Genomic DNA, 19,405 nt, shown 5'->3' on the forward strand with positions numbered 1-19,405 from the left:
AGTGCTCACTCAGCTGCAATGATAAAAAATCTACAAAAACTACATCAGTGCCCAAGGCACCATCTACCAAAATGTTTTGGAATGAACCAGTACAATGAGGGATGCAAATCTTGTATGTAAATCTTGGCTGAAGTACTTCCCTCTGGATGCGGCAAATGTTTATAATCGACTTTTTCTCAAGTATTTTAGTTTCCTGCCTCTTTATCGTCCTTCCTCGGTCCTCAAAGTACCCAACCGCCTAAATAGAAACATATTCTGGGAAATACTTTGAGTGTAGCAGCTCACGTGACTTTAGCAACTGGTTAGATTGCTCACAATCCTAGCTAATTGTCAGGGTAATTCTAGTTGTTTGGCCAGTTCCATTGTGAACGCATCCACTGTGCTGAACGTGGCAAGATGGCAATGATGCAGGGCAGGTGATTGTCTGGGATGTGCCGTTGTGTGCGCACACCTGCCAGGTTGCCACTGACAGCAACCAGTGCACTCCCGCTGGAAGAGAGATGGGTGATTGTGGGTACAGGTGTCTGTGACCCGACAGGGAACGGGTGAGTCTTGCATCCCTGCCACGACCACAGGTCACAACGACTTCATCTTCTCGCTCTTACCGCGAAACGTGAGGTGAGTAACCGTCTCCTCACACCTCCTTCCCCGCCATGCTCATTGCACGCGAGAGCACACATAACATATATATTAACATGCGCACAGATTTTCTGACACATTTGACAATCTCTTTCTCCCTCAGGCACTCGAAATTCGATCTGTCTACCCATCCACCCTCCATCTTCTCTTCCACGATCTATGCTCATGCGCTATGCTTCCGTTTTCTCTTTGTTGGCTATCCTCCAGGAAAAATAGAGTCAGTGGGATGTATTCTTGTAAATTAAAAAAAAATCTCATGTCTTGGTGTTGAAAACCACACAACAACACCGTCTTCGCGGAGAGTGATCGTTATCGGTGTCTGTAAAATCTACTTCTAAGGCAAGTTTTTTTGCAGATATCGAACAGAAATGAAACATTGCCTTGCACTTTTCGATCAGTGTAACATCTGGGATATATATTATATAGTCGATCGAAAGCAGGCACAAACGGTTAACAGATTATATTGTTGCTTAAATATTGTATATTGTTGCTTAAATGTCACGGTGGAGTTTAGGATTTTTATTGTTGTCGGTTTAATTTGAATTTGACACGCATCTCAAAATGTGTCAGTTAAATGTCACTTGTTTGTCCCTAGGGTGGCCGACCCCTCTGTGACCCCTATCATATATAAATCACTTCTTTTCTATCAACGAGCTTTTGCACTGCATGGCCGACAGTTTGCACGTGCACGCGTCACGTGACCGTGTCCTCTGCCTGCCACTCGGCAATGGCCACCGAGGGCAAGAACCTGAATTTATAAGCGGCGTATGCCGACAAAGTGACGCATGTGTATATTACGCGCTCATCTACACCACTTCCTTCACCATAACCCCATCTTACACCTTCAACAGAAAACAGTTCACGGTGACGTAAGCAGGGTACAGGGCACGTGCATGTGTTTGCCAGCTGATCTGCAGAAGCCTGGAGGAGAAAAATCCCTTGATAATATAGAAATGAGGGCAGGTCTGTTTAATGAGCTGCCAGGTCTCCTTACCCCCTCCTCCATCCCTTTTAGAAACAGGTTAACTGCACTCTGATGGTATACAGTACACAACAGAAGGGAGGTGGGAGGGAAGGGGAAGGCGAGAGGGTTGGACTGCGCATGCTTAGTTGGCTGAGGATTATTCCCAGGCTAATCGCGCCAACAGCGTGGCAGGTAAAGAAGTGGAACCTGCCTCACCTGACGGCATCAGCATCATCTCACCTGAGGAGTTCTCGCCCGATGTTTCACAAGACTCTCGAGGTTGGTCAGGACAGTTATGAAGCTATCGTGCGCAACCATTTTCTTCCTCCCCACTTCCCAATTTAACGCCTCATTACTCTCATGTCAGTACTACCCGGAAACTGTCAAATAGCGAGCACTGAGAGGGTTAACTTTCTGCAGCATTCTGATCGCCATCGTTTCCTGGCAGGCCAGTGCGTGCAAATCGTCTTAGGCAAATGTCGAAATTATGGAGTCTGAAAGAAAGAGAGAGATATAGAGAAGAAAGATGTTATGTCCCGAGCAGTGAAAATCACTCTTTTTCATTCTAGAGGGCTTGTGAAGTAGGGTAGAGGGTGCCATGGTGGTATTGCTGGGGTGGAAGTATTTTGTATGCGATATACTTTCATATACTACTCACAAAAAGTTGAGGCTTAGAAAATAACAAAAACCCATCGTAACTGGTCATGCTGTAACAGACTTGAATTTTATCAATTGACATTATCAATTGAGTTAAGTGTGAGAAGAATTTTGTTCGTAATATAATTCCCTTCCAAGATATGAACAGTCAAATAACTATGCCCCAAATCAAGAAGTCGGCCACAGGAACTGTCATCGATCTTTGACACGGTCCGAGACGTGTGTGGCCGCCATTTGCTGCTCCATATTCAAAGTATCCTTCTCAAGTGTCACCGGAGTCGCTGGAAGGACGGCCAGGCACTCCTGGGGCTTGTTGGCTGCCTGTGAGAGGTTGGCCCGAAGACAGTGGCCGGGGATGTCCCAGTTGATGGGATCCAAGTTAGGTGAAGGTGATGGCCAAACAAGTTGATGAATTTGCTGCTGCTACCGGAAGGAGAGCACGACTGAGGAGTGGCGTGTTCTTGCGACATGGAACCTGGACGCATGTCTACAAGACATCTGATGATGAGAAACTGCACAATCTCGTTTCTGTACCGGATGTCAGCCAGAACGCCATGAATGAGACAAAGAGTTCAATTAAGAGGATAAACTTGCACAGACCAACAGGGAACCACCACAAGCTGTTTGGCTCCTTAAAGCAGCCATAGACAGATTGTTTGCTGGTCTCCGACACATTGGTTGTCTGCAATTATTGAATCTGGATTAATTAGGAGACTAAGGAGAGAGCCCTACCGCTGCCATGTCCAGCACTGCACAAGAGCCTACATTAGTGAAACATGGACGGCAGCAGTCTGTTACAGATTATACCAATGAAGACACTTGAAGATGGTCTGCTGGCTGGCGTTGACATGTGATGACATTCTCAATTCTGCTCTCAGACGTTCTGTGGGGATAGTTCTGTTGCCTAGAGCTGTTAACCTGATAAACTGGTCATCTTGGTGGCTTGTCATTTGGGGCCGTCCAGACAGACAGAGGGCGTAGTTCAGCGCTGTCCGCAGTCTCAAATCGCTCCGACAACCACTGAATGACAGGCTCACCTTCCAGCCTTCAGGAAACTTCTCTCCAATCATCTCCGAGCCTGGTCACAATCCCCTGGTGTAAATCACGATCCACTGGTGTCAAACACAGCCAAGTGGTGTCAAAGGTTGAGGTCATGTTTGTTTGAATCCCGTTTTAATAATAATAATGGGAACTTATAACGCGCAGCAACACCACCAAGATAGATTGCACTCTCTGCGCAAACCAATAGTGATAAATGAAAGATAACAGCCAGTGGACAGTGAGGTAGGTATAGGCACACTGAGCAACATAAAGATGAGTACTGTGGACAGCCAGCAAGAAGAGAGTTGCAGTAGTCTAGTTTAGACAGAACAAATGAGCAGATGTAGTTGAGATGAACAGAGTATGACGAATGGAGCTGATCTTTCGGAGCTCATAGAACGCAGAACGACAGTTGTGAGAAACATGTTCATAAAGAGACATGTCAGCAGACATTATGTAAGCTAAGTTAGTTTGAAGTAACAAAAGGAACAACAGCATCGCCTACAGACACAGGCAGTGAATGGTAAACTTTGGCTCTTCTCTTTGAAAAAAAAATTAAATCTTTTTCATTTAGTTTTCACTTGTTGTGGGTCATTCATTGTTTACTATCAGAAATACAATCTTGGATGCTCTGAATACCAGTGTGTGCCTGAGAAGGAGAACAGCTGGTATACAGCTGAACGTCGTCAGCAAAGGACCGATCAGATAGAGAGTGAGATTGAATGAGAGTAGTTTCACCCCCGCTGAAATGCTCCTCGCTAAACAATCTGTAAACAGTAATTACACTACCCAAGGCTTGCACATGCGTAGTGCTCAGGTTCTGTGGAAGGTTTGTTTGACACTGCACCTGCATTTTTTTTCTTAATTGTCCGTGACTGTCGTGCGTTTTAAAAACACAGTGGACCGCTGTCAAACAAAGTCAGTAAGAACAAGTAAGTAGGGGTGATTTCAGTACATGTACAGCAACACTCAGCTCACCCTTGATTCCAGTGCTTTACTTTGCTGTTGTTGAGTTTGAGGGTGACACAGGCTGTCACAACTACAGGAGACTGCGCACTTAGGGGGATAAGGGTGTAAGTAAGGGAGAAGGGAGGGTGGAGAGGGCGAGGAGGCCTGCCACACCCGTAGTAGTGGTGTAGTGTGAAGGTTGTCAGATCCCTTATGTTGCACTTTTCCTATATTCCAGAGTACCGTTTACATGTTTTGTTCATTATATCATTTATATTTTCTTCTGTTATCCTACTTTAATTCTAACAGTTTGTTGCTATTTGACTTTGGATGGTGTGATTGTTTAGTGAAGACTATATCTTGATTATTACATTTTTTATGTTACAGACTTTGTCTCGAAGATTTTTTTAGCTTGGTATCATTTTTTCTTCATAACCAGATATTAAGAGAGCTGTAATTGATGTGTGTGTGTGTGTGTCTTCCCCCTTCTCCTTGTAAGACAATTAAAATTGTCTAGACTCTAGACACTTGTAGAATGTGAGGGCTTGCCGCCATCTTTACAGTTAAAGACAATGCAGTGTGCCATGTTTTTAAAGTGTGTTGAGAGAACTATTTCAGCTTAATTTAAGTTTAAATTTTTCTCTAGCCCTTGACATTTTGGAGTAGTGTATAAAACTTTGATAAATAATAATTTGAATTAATAATTCTTAATTAATAATTGCTGACTTGCAGACTTTGCAATATGATTATGACGTTTATCTTATTGAGAATATTACATAATTTCTTGTGATTGCGATAACCGGGGAAGTCATTTTGAATGAGTAATCTTTCTTGTTAGGTGTTGATTTGTTGTTTAAAGCTAAAAAAACATATGTTGTGATGTTACCACCGTGTACGTACATGTGTGTGTGCGTGTGCACATCTGCACTCACACACACCATTTTTTTCCGTAATGTGCGAGTGTGTTTACTGTCAGCATAGAGTTTGCCCTCCATCCCTGAAGCCGAGCATCTTCCTATGCAATAGCATACATACGTGTGCGTGAGAGTGAGACAGAGCACAAGTCCTCGTGACTGTCTTCCATAAAGATCCAGTTCAGTAAACTTATCTATCCCCAAACATCATGCCCGTTGTAAATATCAGCCACTGGATGGTGATGTCAGAAAAGCCTACAAATGTCCCTTGCGACCGGTCATTCGTCACAGCCACCCTGCATCCACTGACCCGCCCCGACTCCCTTCCTCCCCGTCACAATTCTCGCCGTCGGGGGAGGGGAAGACTGTTCTCATTCCCCGGAGAGCTGTGGCTACTTGCAGTATACATCTGACAAAAAGCTGGAGGCATTTTCCGACAGTCAGCGGCGCCCCACATTAAGTTGCCTCTTACAATCAGGTGCCAAGGTATTGATTGGTGTTCACTATAGTTCACTAGTGGCCTTCCACATTGTGACCTGCCTGCTTCTGTCTGAGCCAGGACCAACCAAGATAACACCCTCATCCAAAGCATACAAGAGCATCTTGTCTACTATAACTACACTTCCTTTATAGAATTGACCAGCCAGGATTTTTTTTTAAAAAAGACATCATCGATGTATAACGTCTCATCAAAATTCATGTCTCTCCATCTTTCGGACAAAGTTTGCTTACGTCACGGCATATCGACGATGTAGTCGCAGTCCCCACCACTGGCAGCGGCCACCACTTCTTATGAGTTTGACGATGGCAATGATACCGTAGAGTGCTTATCAGAAAAATGGTGTGTCATGTCGCCGATGAAAACAGTATTCTGGTCACCAGCCATTGTAGATAAGAACAATTTTGAGTGCAAATAAAATTCTTTTTGAAGTTCCTCGCAGGAGGTAGTAAATCGGGCGCAGCGCATCATGGAGCAAACCACCGTCTGATGGAGTCATCATCGAAGGTATTGTTTAGTTTTATTATCCACCCATCCCCACCCCAACCACCCCCACCCCCACCCACACGCACACACACAAGCACACGAGCTAAAGTGCGGCCAAGATCAACGATGGCACACCTGAGAGAGTGCAGGTCATCGTAATGTGAGTGGCTAGCTGGAGACAGTTCAAGATGGCAAATGGCCCTCCTGGCACATCAAAACTTTGCTGGCCGATCTCGAGAGTGTTAATGCAACACGCATGGCTCGAAGGGATCAACAAGTAGCCTCAGATATTGACCGCCATAGCGTTTCTCAGCCCTTGAACATCGTTAAGTGTGGAGCAGGTTAACCCCGCTGACCTCTCTGAAAACACAGACACGCGGGTTGGCACTGCCGCGGAGTGTGTCTTGCTCTCCTGCAAGGTTTTCTGTCAAAGAATTTGGTTCCTGGTTTTTTTTCAATTGGTCTGTTGGTTACTTCTAACCTTCTTTCACGTGGGAATGTGTCGATGTTCTTCATGAGAGCGCATTTCTAGACGAAGACTCTAACGTTCTATATACACAGCACTTTCTGCTTCATCAACATCAGAAAGCGATTGTTAAGCTGACGACGAGGTTAATGTCAATTGCCGGCAATGTGTCGAAGGAGAAGGAAAACGTCTTTCTCGTCTACATTTGTATCGATCTGGTGTATCTGAATGTCAGAACGTCTGCTTAGTCATGGTGGCCAAGCAAAGGTTAGAGGCTGGCGCTCCGTGTGGTGAGGCTTGCACAAGACAAGTGCCTGTAAGTGTTTGACAAGTTATGACATGGACACACCGAGCCACAGCACGACACGGACATGATGAGTGGCATTCGTGCACTCAGACTGCCTGCACATGGGACATCGTGAAGCCATTCCGAGAGAAAAACACAGGATGACAGATACGGACAGAGAGGGAAGACAGAACCAGAGATTAAAACATTTAAAAAGCATTTCATTGCTGTCCCAGACACGCACCTACACACAGACACAGGCGCACAGAGCTTTGGATGGAATGGAATCTTGTTTTCCGACAGTCTGTATCGATTGTGCCGTTGTACGAGTTTCGAACAGGCGAGGGGAATGACGGGGGTAGCGTACTGGTGGGGTGTTCGGGGGGGACATCTTAAAGAGTTTGCCAAGACGGTCAAGGATCCCTCTGCGACCTTGGATGCCTCATCCCTATCCCCATCCCCATCCTAACGGCGCGTAGTAAACTGCAATAATCGGTCGTCTACGAGGCGACGATGACTCCAAGCGACGCGCCCTTCAGGAGGAAACGAAGTTTGGTGCCGGTCCTCTTTCCTCCCTCCATCCAGGAGGCGCCGTGTCTCGTGCATCCTGTAGTGTCGGAGGATGGCTTCGTGGCGGCTTGTCAACGTGGATGCAGCTTTTCGAATAAGATAATAAGGCTAAGCACACACGTGTATGGAGAACACATGCACGCATATCCATCAAATGTGAGCGCACCTTTACACAAGTGCACTTTAAGCATGGCTGCACATACAGTAACACCCGCTTACAAGTCCAATGGGGGAGGGTGTGGAGCAAAATTTGTGTTTGTCGCTGCACTTCAGTTCACGAAACTGATCGAAATTGGTTAATAAATGTAACAAACAAGTCGTGCATCTCAGACCAGACCCGGCGCCACGATACCGCTGACAGCAGAATCTCATTTGACCCTCATCTCTCCTCGATTTTCCCTCCCAAACCTCAACTGCCCTGCTGAAATATTGACCAAGTCAAAGGTCAGTGTGATCAGACATGTTCTAGATGGGATCCTACAAAACAGTTCGACTGCATGCAGGATCGAGCTGAGCCATTCAGCTCAGTGAGCCCCACCACCACTGAACCCTATCAGCACATATACTCCAAGTGTCGGAGGGGTCTGTGGTATATGTGACCCTGCGAGTGCCGAGTTAACCCTTTCTCCGTCAACACACTTTTCCATGGTCCTGAGCTTCGATGAACGCGTAGCACATTCTTTCAGAAGCACAACATCACAGCACAGGAAGCAATCTCTTCACCAGAGCAAACTGTATAGGTCAACGTAATGAGAATTATTATGGGATAGACGGCGGCAAGCTACTGATGTGTCACATTGACAAACGGGCGGTGGTCTGACGGGAAGCGAGGCGCACGAGGGTCAGCGTATGACTACTATTTCTGGTCCAAACCTATCGCTTCCTGAAAACCTGTCATGCATGAAATGAAAATAGTAGTCACAGACTGTGTCATTAACCACAAAACCTCAAACTTACAAACGGTTTGCTTTTTGTCGAATTCAGGTTTCTTTTCGTCGATAATTGGGCGATTGAATAAACATTATTTTAAATAACCTGCCATAACTATGCATCTGTAAAATTTTGTTTTTTTAAACCTATGAGGAAAGAGTTTTAGCTTCAGTAATTAATTGTCGAGTTATCTGTTCATGAATATTACAGTTAAACGAGTTATCTCTTTTTTCTTTTTATCGGTTGTCAAGTGTAGGACTCCACTCGGTCTGTAAAGAGCACAGCGCAAATACGTGTCTTGAATATTTAAATAATCTATGAGTAAAGAAAAAAAAAAATGAAGGCGTTTTCATGAGTTGCATTCGTGCATGGGCAGAGTGAATATCATTTGCGGCTTTTGAAGAGGGACTTGAAGCTTTGGCAGGTTGTTTCCTCTCTGCCGCAGTGTTGTACATCGACTGGCGGAAGTTATCTAGACATGCATTCTTTGCACTGCAATTTGCACAACACAAAACATACAAGGAAGGCAGCCAGGTGGAGTTAAAAAAAAAAGGATGGATAAAAATGAGAGCTGGTTGAAACTAGAGCAGAGGAAAAAAAATTATCCCGAGCCCTTTAGTCATTTTAGTAACTACTGTGAAGAGCGTGAAAAAGCGGATGCAATGTGACCGGACAATGTTGGTGATGGTGATGATGATGGTGTGGTGAAAGCTGCTTTCAGGACGACCGCAACTGAGAACTTTTGGCGGTGAGAAAAGAGTGCTTAGTGAGATGGGACTAGCAAACAGCCGTTGGCAACAGCTCATGTTCTTCTTAAGCCACCTGCGACTGAAACTTGTGTAGTGTTTTTTCGGCCCCTTCCCCCGACCTATCCCTCTCTCTCTCTCACACACACTGCTTATCTCATTCTGCCTTCAACTTTTTTTTTTCCTTCTCTCCTGTGCTCCCTATGACTGAACTTACTTGCCTGTGTGTGTGTGGAGAGAGAGAGAGCATGCACACGTGTATTGCTTACGTATGTGCACATAAATGCAGGCAGATGTGAGACTGCGTTTCTTTGCTTAAAAGAGAAAGGGATGAAGAGGATGGGTCGACGAGGACCTGCAATTAAAAAACCCGAGTTCCGCCTTGAAGTGTCAGTGGTGGCACGGCGCAGCAGGAGTGAGTGGTACAACTGGTTCACTCTGTAGCCGGTAGCCCGGGCACTCCGGCGTGCCCCAGCCAGCGCTCCATAGACAGACACTGTCTACATGTCTATGCACCGCAAGTAACGAGGCCCATGGACCCTCCTGGACCTGCGGCGGACAGTAACCTGCTGAGGAGTGGGGAATGTGGCTGGGGAGGGACGGACAGGGGAGTGCTGGGTGCATATGTGAGCTATGGTCTCTTCATCCACTGTAGTGTCATCCCACTACTGGATCCACTCCGCTGTATTCACTCTACTGTCTCTCCACTATAATCTCTCTCTACTGTTTCCACTTTACTGTTTTTTTACCTGCGCAAAGAAGCTGCTGCAGACGGTATGCAGCAGCGCGTTGGAGGAATGTGATGGCAACTGGCAATACCTGACGGCGGCCTGCATCTGGTTCATGCACTCGAAGCACCAGCCACAGCAGCGTCCAACCGTCCGACTGAGAGTTCGAACCTTCCCTCGTCTCAAGTCTCAGTGTTTGCAGGGCTCTCTCTCTCTCGTATGTGTTTTCTTTCTCTCCCTCTCCCAGGTCAGGTCTAAGAATTAGTTTATTTGACCATTTAATGACCTTTCAGAGGCTGTTTCCACATACTGACAGTAATCATAACTGTCAGTGCAGGTAGAAGTCGCCATGTGCAGATCACGACCACAGTACATGTACTGGCTTGCTCGGACACGTCGAGTTCTGGCCGGTCTAGTGGCTTGCCCGCTGACCTGTCCCGACCCGCCGCGATTGTACACATGAAGAGGCTTGAGTCCCGAATCGAGGCTTCGCATGCAAACATCAGACATTAATGAGTTTGTCTATCTCTAGCTGTCCAAATTTAGATAAGTAAAAAGAAAGCGAACATCAACAACATGCTGATCATGCAGTGATTACGAAAGAACGTTAGCTGCTGAAAGACAAAGAGGGAAGGAAATAAATTATTCTTCTTTTCTTTTTAGACATTAATCTGTCTCTGTCTCGGCGTGTGTGCGTGTCCACGCGCTATAAAAGAAATATAAAATGAAGCTTTTTCATATTGTGTCCATATTTAGCTTTAAGATCAAAGGGTTTTTTTTTTTTCCAAAAAGTGCCGGTGAAACAGATTTTTTAAAGCAATTAAGCAAAGAAATAACGATAATGGACAAAGAATTTCTATATGGATGCACCGTCTTTGCTCCTAAATGTGGCATGCTAAGGCCTAAGACACAGTTTTCATATGTCTTCAAACTGCTTTTCTGATGGTTACAGTCAAAAGCTTTTATGTCAGAGGCTAGAGAAAAGTTTTCTCTAAAGCTGCGAACGAAAATGAATAGGTTGAGCAGAAGTTGTGAGTTTTGTGTTTAGAGGAATCATTATTATAACAGACGGAGATCAGCGTCTACGTCCGTTCTTGAAATTTATAAAAAAAAAAAAAAAAAAAAAAAAAGCCAAGTCAAGTTTTCTCAAACGCTCGGTGGCAAGGTGAGAGGGTCGGCATGCTGGATGTTTCTACTTTTGCCAGGTATGCCAGGCGGAAGCTGCAAAAATAGCATCTGCCCTGCCTTCTTGGGCTCCACTTAGAACCTGTCGGCAGCCATTCCGATCTGAAGGAAGTGAATGGAGAGAAAGGGGAGGAGCCAAACGGAGCACGTGACACGGGACAGTCAATGATTTGAATGCAGTAATTTTTAATGACGACCCCTTGCTAGCGAACTTCATTATGACTGATTCAACAGACCGCATCTTCTCATGGGATGCAGTCCGCGAATATGCACGTGGACGAGTGTATGTATGCATGTATGGATGGATGGACAGACTAAATAACATAAGTGTTATTTTAATTATTGTAGACGGTGTGTACAGACTTCTGTTTACGGAATTTCTAATGTCCATAGCAGATAGCTTGAACCACCTTAAAAACAAACCTGTGTTTTGACTAATGAATTAATTAATGTGGTATTTGGAATATTTACAGAATTTACACTTTAAGCAGCACAGAAGCAGGGTAAACAGTTCCAGACATCGACAGATGTAATTAAAAGAACATACGGAGCTAAAAGTAGATGTTGGCGGTGCTCACGGCCAGCAACATTTCTGGTAGTGCGCTGTTCTGATTGTTGTCGCTGCTCCTCAGATAAAGATCATACTACAGTCTCGCTGTTTGTATGTTTGGAAACATGCATGCACTCCATAAAAATAATGTTGTTTTGTAAGAACTACAACAATGACGATGTTTACCGAGGGTGATACGCAATGTTCACAGAGTCGCAGTAGTGTCCCAAACTTCTGTGTTTGCTCCCCCAGCCCCTTTAACTTTTCTTCATCGTTTCCTCTCTCTTGCTTCAAGTTTGAAGTCTAAAAAGTTAGTGGGTGGAGTAGAATGATGGGGGGTACTCTCACTATCTCCCCCCACTCCAACCCCTCAGTCTGTCTCAGACTCGTAGACAGTTGTAAGAGTTCACGGAATGCCTTGATGTAGCGCCTAGCAATGCGTGGAATGCGCTACTCTCTAGCAGAAGTGTGGCACCGACTCAAGTGAAGAGTCTAAAATCGGAAATGACGCAATTTCTCTCCTCTTTCTCCCTCTCTCATTTTTTCTTTCTCTCGGAATCTTCGTCGCTTTCAATGCCAACTTGTATTTGCCACTTTGTAGAAAACTGCTAAACTCTCTCTATAACTCTTTCTCGCACGGGCGCGACCATTACATATTCTAATCCCATAAGCAAAGGCTGCACAATATGCCGTTTGAATAAGAAAAAAAAAAACCAGGCTAGTACTTTTTTCCATGCTGTCGGCTTAGTATGCTAGACGAAGCAATGTCTGTAAGTTGTTACAGTCTACAGCAATCAATCAAGTGGCAATTACGAGGCACTATTACCTCCATCTTTTCTTCACTACAGCAACGCACCATAAGCGTCGTTGGCACCAAGACTTCTGCCTGCATATTCAGAAGAAGATGATGGAATATTTAGCCTTCTGCTAACTGATTAATGCCGAGTCAACAGTCGCATGGCATGCAAGGGACCAAGGGAGGGAATGAAAGTGTCAACGCTGTGGGTACGGTCAGTTTCCGGTTGGCATGTTTACAGCACTGGCAAGAAAACTGGGTCCTCAACACTCCGGACGCTATAGTCATCGGATTCTTTCTCTCTTCACCCTTCTTCTGCTCCTGTCTGCCACCTCTCTCCATCTTCTTTGTTTGTGTATGCGTGTGTGTATAATTAACGTTGTCCGTACACTAATCGGTGGATGTTTTTTATCACTCATTGTCAAGAGACTTCACTCGTCCTACAGTTGAGCTGCCGACGCCCTCCTGCCACGGGGAAGGGTGGAGCGCGGGACTCGCAGGGCGCGGCTAAGGCTTAGCAACGAGAGGTGCAACAGTTGCGTGTCGTGACAGAATGCTCAGTTCTCTCCCATGCTTGTCGTGACTCTTCTGTATGTGAGGTACTTTTCGCAATCTGACGATCGCACGACATGGCCGCTTCCTCGCTCTTCCACTCTCTCAAGTTTGAGTGTACACGTTTGATGCAGCGCTGTACTCTGAGGGGGAGAACGGGAACTGGGCAAGGAGCCAATGTACTGCATGATGAACAAACAACCCAACACCACACCACAGGTTATCAATCGTCTTGTGGAGTCTGCGAGAAAAATACTCCAAACAATAATTCCCTGCGCATGCGTCTCGACTGTCGTCTTGTCGTGCATCACGTGTCACTGATGCGTCGTGCCACTCATAACCGTGCACAGCCGCTGAAGCTGACGACATCAAAATCGCAAACATATGATCCCCTCCCCCTCCACTCCAACGGTTCCACCCCATTCATCCCCTGAGACAGTGCAGTGTTCGTGCTGTTGTGTTTGTCACGTGCTGGGAGTGTAAACAATGTGTACTGTGTAGATAAAAATTAAGTTTCCGCGTGTGCGTTGACTCTACACCCGCGCCATGAGTAGAATCGGAAACTAGGACTTAATCCTGACACACAACGACCTCTGTGTGTGTGTTTGAGAGAGACCTTAGTGCTCCAGACACTACACTCCTTTCAAACAGAGGGGGAAAGAGCTGAGTCCCTGCATGACAACACCGTCCCTGAGTGGCGCACAGATCCTCTTTGTGTCACATGCTCTTTGACCTTTGCTGTCACTGCGGCAGTCGGACACAGTGATCTGGCACAGCGAAGGTCAGTTGTCTCGTCGCACACCTTCCGTCCAGCATTAACACCCGCCTCCTCTATTCTACCCTCCCCCACCCCTAATTGCCCACGCAACCCCGACACGTGACACAGATGGCTGTACCATCGGTCTGCTAATTATTGGTCATGATCTGGTCTCATGCTGCAGCTCTCTCCCTTGATGTGTTCTGTGTAATATATCATAACTCGCATACAGTGTGTTCCTCTTCAAATAGGACAAATGTCAACATCTAACCAAGTTTGTCAAAGTTGTGTATAATAGTCACAGAAAGCCTTTAGAATTCGGGGTGAACATTCGTACACTGGAACTTTGGTCAATACCAAGTGAACACCCGGCCACTTGCTTCTCAATACATGTTGCTAATACATTTTGCCAATACAATGAGACTCTGGGGCACTTCGAAGTAGACGCTTCGGCACTTGACAACAGTCTGATGTTTATCATTCATAAATCTTCGCGTCTACGTATCTCCCTCAAAAGTACTATTTTTATCCGACTGATGTTCATTGAATTATATCAAAACAGGATCTTCATGACCCAGTCTCTTCTCTGACCACCTTAATTGCCACTAGATATGTAAAGACTCCGCAAACCGATTTCACAGCAAAATGGTCTGGTTCGGCCTAAAACCTTCTGTCCACCCAACAGTAAATGATAACCATATCATGAATGACTAAATTCCCTCAGCCCTTCGGCTATTGGGTTATGTAATGACATTTATTTATTTAGTTACCTCTTAGCACTAAAATCTACTGAGGCTTTATAAAGTGTTTATCATGTTTGGATAGTAACTAAAAGGTCGACGATTGTGCCGAGCTAGCACTTCAACATTTGTCCCTGTGACCGGTATAACTCACCTTGAAGCGGGAACACTGACAGAACACAATCTGACCACGTGGCAGACCTACATTGGAAATACTATCCACAGAGTATCATGCCTTCACTCTGACCTCCCTTGACCAACACTATCGAGTGTCATTGACAAAACTTCAATCAAATGCAACAAATGGAGTTCGTCGAACAGTGGAGTACTCAACAGAGAGAGTGGTCGGGTGAGGTGGATTGAAAACGATTGACAAGAGCTGGGTGGTCCATAGAGTCCAGCGTATATATATAATGTGCGTAACATCTGCTTTTACTTAGCCAGGTGCTGGCTTGTAGAGAATTATTTGCTCAGTAACCTTTCGGAGCATGAACTTACATGTCTAATGGACCGCTGACTCAGACAGGTGACAGCAAGTCTCAAGAGCTGACTTGTGAGACCAGCCTCGTCTGATTTTGTGTTTGCGTGTGCAGTCGGCTCAGAGTCGAGCGACTCGTAGCTGTAAGCAGACTATTTTTTCTACATTTCAACCGAAAATGTTTTGTATAAATGCATGCTTTGAAAGCTAGTACGATGTGTCTCGGGCAAGTTTACTGTTGATGCACGCACACTAGCTGTGGACTCGTGCCAGAAACTTTATCCATAGAAAAAAACAACTCTAAACTAGTGCTTAAATTAAATGAAAAGACACGTGAAACGATAAGTTGATACATGCTGATATTCTGAATCGTTTCCGCTAAAAAGTTTGGGTTGTAAAACAATCGTTTACTTATAATCGCGTCTAAAATACCTCTCTAGGACTATTAGAAAGCTGTCATGTTGTAATGGTCGACTGAGGTCATCGAACCAGCGATGAAAGAAAATATGATGAGACTTTTAACGAAGGACTGATAGAACCGAGTGAAAATGACAGAGCTGACGGAGAAAGACCTGAGTTTTTGTAGGTACAGACATTGGCTCGAACGGAGAATCATGTCTTGTCCTTTTCAGTCATACAAAGTCAGGAAGAGCGCCACTATGAACATGTTTATTTTCATACAAAAGTGTCAGCAAGGTAGAGTCTGCAGCAAATATTATAAGCTTCTATCCGTATTGCTTCTTCAACTGTTAATATATTGTATGAACAGTAGTGGAGACGAGCAGTAGCTTTCAGTGGAACCTGTACAGGTGATAACAGACTATGAGAAGACCATTAACGAGAACTCCATGCTGCCTGTTTGTTAAAATGTCCAGAATCCAGAGAATTGGTTGGTGAGACAGATGGAAGTCTGAAACTAAACTCTCCGCTAAGAAGTGAGTTTGTACAGCAGAAGAAAAGAAGCCTGGCATGAGGTCTGGGTTTGTCTACATGTTTGTATGGAGTGTTTATCCTCAACAGCTGAGCATCATTCAGTTCTGTAGGCAAACCACAGCGGGTCATGATATTGATCAACAGCGGTCACAACCTTGCTCCTTACAATTTTTTCAAGTGTTTTCATGATAAGTGATGTAAGAACGACTGGTCTGAAGTTGGGTTGACTGGGACAGGTGGTTTTTGGAGCAGGCACAGTGTGTGAAAGTTTCCAAATAGCGGGAATATTGCCAGAAAGCCGAAATAGATGTAAAACTCCGCTAAGTTGGTCGGCACAGTAATGGAGGGTGCATTCACAAATCCTGTCTGGACCCGGAGACTTGTTAACATTTACTCGCCTAAGATCTGTGACTGAGGACTGGGCAACCACCAACCTGTGCTCAGGGACCGGCGACTGTTTTAGTGTCAAAATATTGGCATAAAAAAATTAAACAGATAACGATCATCAACGCCCATAGGTTCCCCTTTATTTAAAAAAAGAGGGTTTACCATATGCTAAACAGAGAATTTAGACTTAATACCATGCCATGCAGCCCCGAGGTCTCGTCTGTTGAATTGCAACTCGACTTTGTCCTTGTATCTTTTCTTTGCTTCCCTAATGGCATTCTGCATCTCCCTGTTCGATAGCTTCTTATCATGCGCACTACCAGTCTGGAATATGCGCTGTTTATTATTCAACACACATTTCAGTTCCTTCGTTACCAGGGGTTTATTTTTTGGAAAGATGGCAGTTTCCTTTCCTTCACATGCATTAGGATGAATGATATAAACCTTTTATTGTCTTTACTCTTCGTTTATCTAATCTGTCAAGATTGTCACGTGCACTGGTGACCCTTCCTATGGAAGTGGTGTGAATAGTTTGACCTGCTTATGTCATTTCCCCTCATTTACTGACCACTCGGGTGTACACAGCTCTAGAATGTCCATCTCACTCAGTGTTGTAAATCCTAGTGTGCATTTTCCCTAACGTTTGCCGTCTGTATTAAGCTACTAAACGAAATGTAAATATTGCTGGTTGAATTGTAACATGTAAGCATACTATTACATACTGGACAAATAATAAACGATGACATTTAATGCAAGGGGCCTGGAAAGTTTGTCTGCCCTGAATGTGAGATGACCGTCGCCCTTACGCTTTCAGAACGGGTGTAACCAAGACAACTGACAGGTAGGTGCTTCCTTACTGACATTCAGAGCAACGCGAAGCACGAGGTCACCTATGGAGCTTACAAGCCTCGATTTGTATCTTGGTTGCACTCTTAACATCCCAGTTCGCCTGTCATAGCGACCCACAGGTTAACTAGCAGACTGATTTTAATGAGACCACGCTGGGCTGGTGGGAACCACGTTGTCGATCATTCGTTAACAACATCAGTTGTGTTTTTTGTTGTTTTTTTTTTTTACTCTCCCCCACCACTCTTCTCCCTCTCCATAACCTTGCAGCCGTACCCGGATAATTACTGAAATCTTATGCTTATTATCCGTGTTCTTACACTCCCTCAATGTTTATATTTTCAGCCCTTCATTCAGTGTACACGACTGAGATTGCTGGAGTGCATATAATAATAAACAGTGAAGTAATATATTGCCATAGCCCGGTCCTATGGGCAGGCTCGTGGCATTTTACAGAACACACACAACACACACGCACCAAATATAGAATGCCATAAAAGATGAAAGATATGTAGCCATTGTGTACAATTCATTTGAAAAACTATTTCAGGTTGCAAATGTTTCTTTACAAACAGATTCTCATTCTTCAGATGTAACTATCGTGGGTAGTGACAGTTTTATCTCGACATCACCAGTCTCTCTTTGTGCGTGTGTGTGTGTGAGAGACAGTGATTTGTCTGACATACGTGACATACTACAAATACATGTCATGTACTTCCAGATGAGTTTGTCAAACAACACTATTGTGTAGACCTGGCACCTGACTTCCTCTAGTTGAATTACAATCAAAAGTGCAGCTGATAATAACAGCAGCGACTGCCCTCACTTCCCTGAACCTGTCAACCATGCTTTAATTTGTGCCGTGCTGTTGAGATGACAGCGCATTAACGTCCTCAGTTCGTTAAAAAGATGTCATGGTGTCAGGAAACCTCGATCTGTAAAAGTGCATCCTGCAGTCGGTGGCCTACAATGTCAACGTCAGGCCTCCCTGTACATCCCCTCAGGCCGGTTCTACCATTAGGCGAACTGGACAGTCGCAAAAGTGGCCTGGTTTGTTTGTTTGTTTGTTTTTTTAAAGTGATGATTAATGTCAGGGAAAAGTATTATTTTCATAGAATGACACTTCAGGAAACCTATGTTCTAGCTAGTTTCTCAGTATATATATATTACAGGAAAGCCTCGTCATCCGAGGGCGTATTTGCAATGACCAATTATAACCAGCAGGGAAACGAACCCCGGGAAGTGAGAGAGGACGGAGGGGCGGCGTTGGAGGATGGGGAAGGGGCTAGTCAGGGCGGACCCCTAGGATGGATGGACCACATACCAGCCTCACCTTTCTCTCTTCTTCCTAAGTGGGAGAAAGTTCCACACTTATACACAGGAAGCACTACCCCTGGGTTCACGGACAACAACGCTGACTTAATTTTGCTACTATAAACATTGTTAATGTCACGATCGCATGCTCAGTTAATAAGAGTATTTTTAAAGCCTTTGAACAAACAAATATCAAGGTAGATTCAGTTGAAGTTAAATAATAATTTTTATTTCTATTTTTCTTGTCAATTTTCAGATCAATTTATTTCATTCCATGTCACGAACCTGTTCTTTCGTCAGGGCTGTGTACAGCTGTGACACTACTAAGGATGGAAACCCCCTATAGCTTTGTACTTACTGTTGTGACTCATGGTCGTGAACATTTAACTTTTTAAAAAATTATTAAACTATTCTTGGGTCAATGAGTGTATTACTTTTAATTTAGTTGTCATATTGCAATGTTTCTTTATTTTGATTTATTTGTATTGCCTAAGAGTTCATCTCGTGGCGGCCGTGGGGAGAAAAAGAATCGGTGCCCCCTTCGCCCGCCGACTAAAACCAAGTGGCGACCCATGCATAACAGAGTGTAAGTGAACATTATAAAGTGTACATGTATGCCATCGGTACCTGACCAAACCATTGTCATGAAGTGCATGACTATAGTTCTTGTAGTGTACCGACCACACTTCTGTGCTGTAACTACAACAGGCGAGCCATCCTTGGCAGTCAGAAAATGGAGCTGTACTTCTCACACCTTTACAGGCAACTCGAACTCAGAACGCTGTTGGTAATATAGAATATGAGAAGCACAAGCAAGGAGCAGTAAATTCGCTGATCAGCTATTTGAGAGCAATTTGCCAACCCTCGGAGAAATGCGCTAAACATTGGTTTGAAGGTCACTGAGGTACATTGGAGGATCGATGACAGTTCCTCATTTACTCTGACCTCCTGCTTGCATATCTCACAAAGGCTGCGTCCTTATCTCTACTCAAG

At 44.7% G+C, this 19,405-nt stretch overlaps 1 protein-coding gene across 2 annotated transcripts in view; it reads left to right on the forward strand.

Moving 5' to 3' along the window:
• Nucleotides 1-375: 375 nt before the first annotated feature.
• Nucleotides 376-19,405, forward strand: part of LOC112570076 (probable 3-hydroxybutyryl-CoA dehydrogenase) — a 28,146-nt gene continuing 9,116 nt past the window's right edge. The window contains exons 1-2 of one of the 2 annotated variants that reach the window (XM_025248293.1): nucleotides 376-618; nucleotides 18,907-18,998. The gene's annotated coding sequence lies outside the window, so the exon portion shown is untranslated. Of the gene's footprint in view, nucleotides 619-14,816; nucleotides 15,076-18,906; nucleotides 18,999-19,405 lie in introns of those variants that run through there. The other variant, XM_025248294.1, reaches the window with a different exon arrangement.

This window comes from Pomacea canaliculata, linkage group LG8 (genome assembly GCF_003073045.1).
Source record: "Pomacea canaliculata isolate SZHN2017 linkage group LG8, ASM307304v1, whole genome shotgun sequence".
Taxonomy (NCBI): Eukaryota; Metazoa; Mollusca; class Gastropoda; order Architaenioglossa; family Ampullariidae; genus Pomacea; species Pomacea canaliculata.